Source organism: Rhinopithecus roxellana, chromosome 12, assembly GCF_007565055.1.
Source record: "Rhinopithecus roxellana isolate Shanxi Qingling chromosome 12, ASM756505v1, whole genome shotgun sequence".
Classification (NCBI taxonomy): Eukaryota; Metazoa; Chordata; class Mammalia; order Primates; family Cercopithecidae; genus Rhinopithecus; species Rhinopithecus roxellana.
Window position 1 is genome coordinate 115192192 of NC_044560.1, and position 5796 is coordinate 115197987.

Consider the following 5796-nt stretch of genomic DNA (forward strand, 5'->3'; position numbering starts at 1 on the left):
CCTCAATATGGGACACAGTTGGGAACTAGAAGAAGAGTCAGAGGGTCAGAGTGTCCCCACTCACAGTATCTCATTCCTTGAAAGCTCAGGTAACATGCCTTGGCCCCTACACATTCCTGTCAGTGCAGGAAGATGCTCCTGGACATTATGGTCCACATTCTAGAGAGTTCTAGACACAGACTGGCCCCAGCTTCACAGCTGGAGGTACCATGGACATTCATTCCTTCTTTATCTCTTGAGCTGAGACTGCCCCAGGATGTGGACATGGGTACCTGGCTCAATGTGGCCCAGAGGGACTATGGACCAGACAATCAGCCACGTTCTCCTGCCTACCGTCCCTTAAACAAATAAGAGATCAAACAAATGGCGACTGCCTCTCACCTGTGGTGGCATTTCCAGTCTCCCGGGAGCCGTTGATTCCGTTCTTCCCCACCCACACGGAAAACACGTACAAAGACCCGGGTTCAAGTCCATCCACGGTGATGCTGGTGCCTGTTGTGCTTCGGGTCTCCCTTCTGTCACCGTCTCTGGTGTACTCAACCCAGTAGGTGGAGTTCTGTGGGTCTGGGCCCTCGGGGACCTCCCAGGTCAGGGCGAGGGAGCTGTTGGTTTGAGCCTCCACGCTCAGGTTTCTCACTGGGTTGGGAGCTGAAAACCAGTACAGGAGGGGAAATGAGTTGTAGTTTCTGGCCCTCCAACTTTCCAGCCCTTCCTTAACCACTGGATCCAGCAGGTGGAGGCCGGGAGGCCCAGCTCTGCACTGTCCAGTGTGGCAGCCACGAGTTCCATGTGAGTGTTGAGCACTTGTGATGTGACTTTTGTGAAATGAGATGAACCATTAGTGTGAGATCCACACAGGCTTTTGAAGAGTTGGCATGAAATTAAGAATGTTAACTATCTCATTAATCCTTTGTATATATGTATTTTTAGTGGGTATATACTTGGTGTATATATTTAATGATCCTTTTTATACTGATTACATGTCAAAGTGATAATATTTTGTATCTGCTGGGTGTGGTGACTCACACCTGTAATCCCCGCACTTTGGGAGGCCAAGGCAGGTGGATCACCTGAGGTCAGGAGTTGGAGACCAGCCTGGCCAACATGGCAAAACCCCATCTCAAGTAAAAATACAAAAGTCAGCCGGGCATGGTGACACGTGCCTGTAATCCCAGCTACTTGGGAGGCTGAAGCAGGAGAATCACTTGAACCTGGGAGGCAGAGGTTGCAGTGAGTCAAGATCATGCCACTGCACACCAACCTGGGCGACCAGAGCGAGACTCTGTCTCAAAAAAAAAAAAAAAAGTATCTGATGGACTACATAAAGTGTCTCATAGTAATTTAGTTTGTTTCTTTCTTTTTGTTTTCTTTTTCTTTTTCTTTTTTTTTTTTGTTTTTTTTGTTTTTGTTTTTGAGACAGGGTTTCTCTTTGTTACCCAGGCTGGAGTGCAGTGGTCCAGTCAGAGCTCACTGCAACCTCTGCCTCCCGGGCTCAAGCGATCCTCACACCTCAGCCTCCCGAGGAGATGGAACCACAGGAACACGCCACCACACTCCGCTAAGGTTTTAATTTTTTTGGAGAGACAAGCTGACCGATTTCTTTTTACTTATTTTTATGTGGCTGATAGAAAAATTGAAATTCTCATGTGTGGCTTCCACTGTGTTTCGGTTCGACTAAAGAACCTGTCGCATTTTGTCAGCTCTCAACCCACCCCCTACCACTGTCCTTACAAAAGGAACAAAAATAAAACAGTGGCTGCCTCTTACCTGTGGCAGTAGTGACAGTCTCCACAGAGCTGTTTACTCCGTCTTTCTCCACCCACACAGAACACGTATACAATGACCCGGGTTCAAGTCCATCCACGGTGACGTTAGTGTCTGTTGTGGTTCGTGTCTCTGTTCTGTCACCGTCTCCAGTGCACTGAACCCAGTAGGTGGAGTTCTGTGGGTTTGGGTCATTGGGGACCTCCCAGCTCAGGGAGATGGAGCTGGTGGTCTGAGCCTCCACTCTCAGGTTTCTCACTGGATTAGGGGCTAAGAATTGGGAAGGAGGGTCCGGTGAAAAGGGAACCAGGTCCGCACCATCCCTCCCAACGCCTTGAGCTTGTGCCCCAAGTCCAGAAACAACAGCGCTCACAAGCGCTACCATGGACCACTGGGCCCCACGCGGACCCCCTAGAGGCTCATGGCAGTTGTGGTCCCACCTCTTTGAGTGAGCAGTGAGTTCAGGCAGGGGTCACTCACCGGCCGCCCTGGTCCCTGTCCAGCTGCACAGGCCCTGGAGGGAACCCAGAGAAAACGGAGTCAGCCTCTCAACCACTCCCCCGCCCAGTGAGGTGGTGGGGCTGGGAGGAGCGGCTGGTCCCCCGCCCCATGAGTCACCCTTGCACGGGTGGAGTCACCCTTGCACAGGGCCCGCACTAGGCTGGCTGTCACGAAGGTCACCCAAACCGTCTTTCCTGGGTCGAGAAGGGGGAGCATGGCAGGGGCGGAGTCAGGGGCTGGGGTTGGCTCCACCCAAGAAGGCCGAGAGATAAAATTAATGATTTCATTTCCCGAAATATATGGCCTTGAAAAACCAAGGGCAGAGAGCAATGAACAGACTGGGAAGAGAGAAAAAAACCAAGGTTGGGGACCAAGAACCTTGGCCTGAGGGTAGAGGGCCTGGGGGCCTGGGTCTGAGGGTGGAGGGGCTGGGGGCCTGGGTCTGAGGGTGGAGGGCCTGGGGGCCTGGGTCTGAGGGTGGAGGGCCTGGGGGCCTGGGTCTGAGGGTGGAGGGGCCTGGGGGCCTGGGTCTGAGGGTGGAGGGGCCTGGGGGCCTGGGTCTGAGGGTGGAGGGCCTGGGGGCCTGGGTCTGAGGGTGGAGGGGCTGGGGATCTGGACTCCTGGGTCTGGGGGTAGAGGGGTTGGGGATCTGGACCCCTGGTTTGAGGCAGGAGAGGTTGGGGGCCTGGACTCCTGGGTCTGAGGGAGGAAAGGTTGGGGATCTGGACTCCTGGGTCTGAGGGAAGAGGAGCTAAGGGTCTGGACTCCTGAGTCTGAGGGAGGAGGGCCTGGGGTCTGGACTCCTAGTCTGAGGGAGGAGGGGCTGGGGTTTGGACTCCTAGTCTGAAGGAGGAGGGGCTGGGGTCTGGACTCCTAGTCTGAGGGAGGAGGGTCTGGGGTTCTGGACTCTTAGTCTGAGGGAGGAGGGGCTGCTCCCTGTCCGTCAGTCATTGTGAGCACAGCTGTGTGTCGCCTGAAGCCAGTGTCCCCGCAGCAGACATGGCAGTATCTAGGAGCCCCAGTGAAGCCGGTGTCCCTGCAGCAGACACAGCAGTGTCTAAGAGCCCGGGTGAAGCCAGTGTCCCCGCAGCAGACATGGCAGTATCTAGGAGCCCCGGTGAAGCTGGTGTCCCTGCAGTAGACACAATAGTGTCTAAGAGCCCCGGTGAAGCCGGTGTCCCTGCAGCAGACATGGCAGTATCTACAAGTCCAGGTGAAGCCGGTGTCCCTGCCGCAGCCAACAGTCTCTAAGAGCCCGGGTGAAGCCAGTGTGCCCGCAGCAGACACAGCAGTGTCTAAGAACCCGGGTGAAGCCGGTGTCCCTGCAGCAGACACAGCTGTCTCTAAGAGCCCAGGTATAAGACTCTCCTACAGTTTCTGCCAAGCCTGAAGCCCACTTCCTTCTCCAGGGGATCTTTAGCACCTACTTCCTCAAGATCGAGGTGCAGGGACCCAGCTCCTTCTCCCTCAGACCTGGGAGTCCCTGCCTTGGGAGCCCGCTCTGGGTGGGGAGCACTTACCAGCAGCACCAGGTTCCCCCAGACCCCGAGGCCCCCGCCAGCCCCAGCCATGCCTCCAGATACTGCCGGGGACCCAGGAGTCCCAGGCCTGGTCCGTCCACCTGCTGGACTTTACACTCAAGAATTTCCCCTTTCCCAGATCATTGGTGAAGCCAGAGGCCAGGGCGGGAAGGGGAGGAGGAGGAAGTGGAACCCAGCTTCCAGCCCTGCCCTGCTGGCCCTCACCTTCCTCCCTCGCCGCTGCCTCTAGCTCTGACACTGGAGACGCCTCCGATCCTTTCTCCAGCCCCACGTAGAATCATCAGCCCTCAGCCCACTCCACTTTGTCCCCTGAAATCTCCCTCTGCATCCGAAGTACTGGGTGCTGCGTCCCACTGCTGCACGGACGTGGGTCGTGGCGCAGAGGATGAGAGCAGGGAGGTGTTGAGAGAAAAGCCAGCTGACTCCCTTGCCTCCTTGCTGGGTGATTACACATCAAGAGCAGCCTGAGGCTTAGACCTCACGCCCCTCGTCGTTGAAGCACACTCTCCCATTCAGGCTCTGATGCCTTTCCCCTCTCTGTCTCCCACAAGACCCTGCAGCTCTCACAAAATGAGCCCAGCGGGCTCCCACCTCCTGGCCTTTGCCTAGACTGTCTCCCCCACCAGGTGCACCTGCCTACTTTCCCCCCAGCAGTCTCCTACCTACTCCTCCATTAGGATTCAGCTTGGAAATGACCCACGCTGGGCCCGGGGCCTTTCTAGGCCAGTCAGGACCCTGTGCGCTGTCTTCCACACCACAGACTCTCTAATTTGCATATTCATCTGCATATTCATATTCATCATCAGCTATTCATCTGACCCTGGGCAAATGACTTAAGTCCTCAGTGACTCAGACTCCTCATCTCTAAAGAATGGGCACCCTTGTAAATATGCTAAGATAAATAGGTGAGTTACTACGTGGAAAGTCTTGGAACAATGCCTGGCCCGTTTTAAACACTTGATTAATCTTAGTCATGTTTATTTTTAGTTCATCCCTAGGCCACCTGTGCTCAGAAGGGGCCTGACACCCAGGGCTTTTCAAGGTGTTTTCGTTGACTTGCTAATTATGTGCACAGGTGGACTGCCTTAATCTCACATATAGTATGGAAGTTAAGAATACAAACCCCAGCCCGGCATGTTGGTGTGTGCCCAGCTACTCAGGAGGCTGAAGTGGGAAGATCACTTGAGCCCAGGAGTTTGAGACCAGCCCGGGCGATATAGCAAAACCCCATACCCAGGCATGGTGCACACCTGTAGCTACCCGGGAGGCTGAGGTGGGAGGATCACCTGAGCCTGGGAGGTCAAGGCTGCAGTAGGCTGTGATTGTGCCACTGAACTCCAGCCTGGGTGACAGAGTGAGTCCCTGTCTCAGAAAACAAAACGGCTGGGCATGGTTACTCATGTCTGTAATTCCAGCAATTGGGGAGGCTGAGGCGAGAGGATCTCTTGAGTCCGGGAGTTCAAGACCAGCCTGGGCAACATAGGGAGATTCCGTCTCTATAAAAAGTAAAAGTAAATTACCAGGTATGGTGGTGCATGCCTGTGGTCTCAGCTCCTCAGGAGGCTGAGGAGGGGGGATCAGTTGAGCCCAAGAGGTGGAGGCTGCAGTGAGCTGTGTTTGCATCACTGCACTCCAGCCTGGGGGACAGAGGAAGACTCTGTCTCAAAATAAACAAAATAAATAAATAAGTTCTCACACCACCACTCTTGGGAAGTCAGTTTCTCTGTCTCTGAGAGCCTTGGTTTCCCCAACTGTATACAGAAGGGTTTGGTTGCGAGAAGTTTCCTTTCAGTAGGCACCGGATGTCATTCCTGCCAGTCACTTGGGTTTCTGTTCTAAACTTTCTCTGTTTCTCTCTTATATCTTAAATTTCTCTTTTAAATAGAGACGGGGTCTTGTTATGTTGCCCAGACTGCTCTCGAACTCCTAGGCTCAGGTGATCCTCCCACCTTGGCCTCCCAAAGTCCTGGGATTACAGGCATGAGTCACC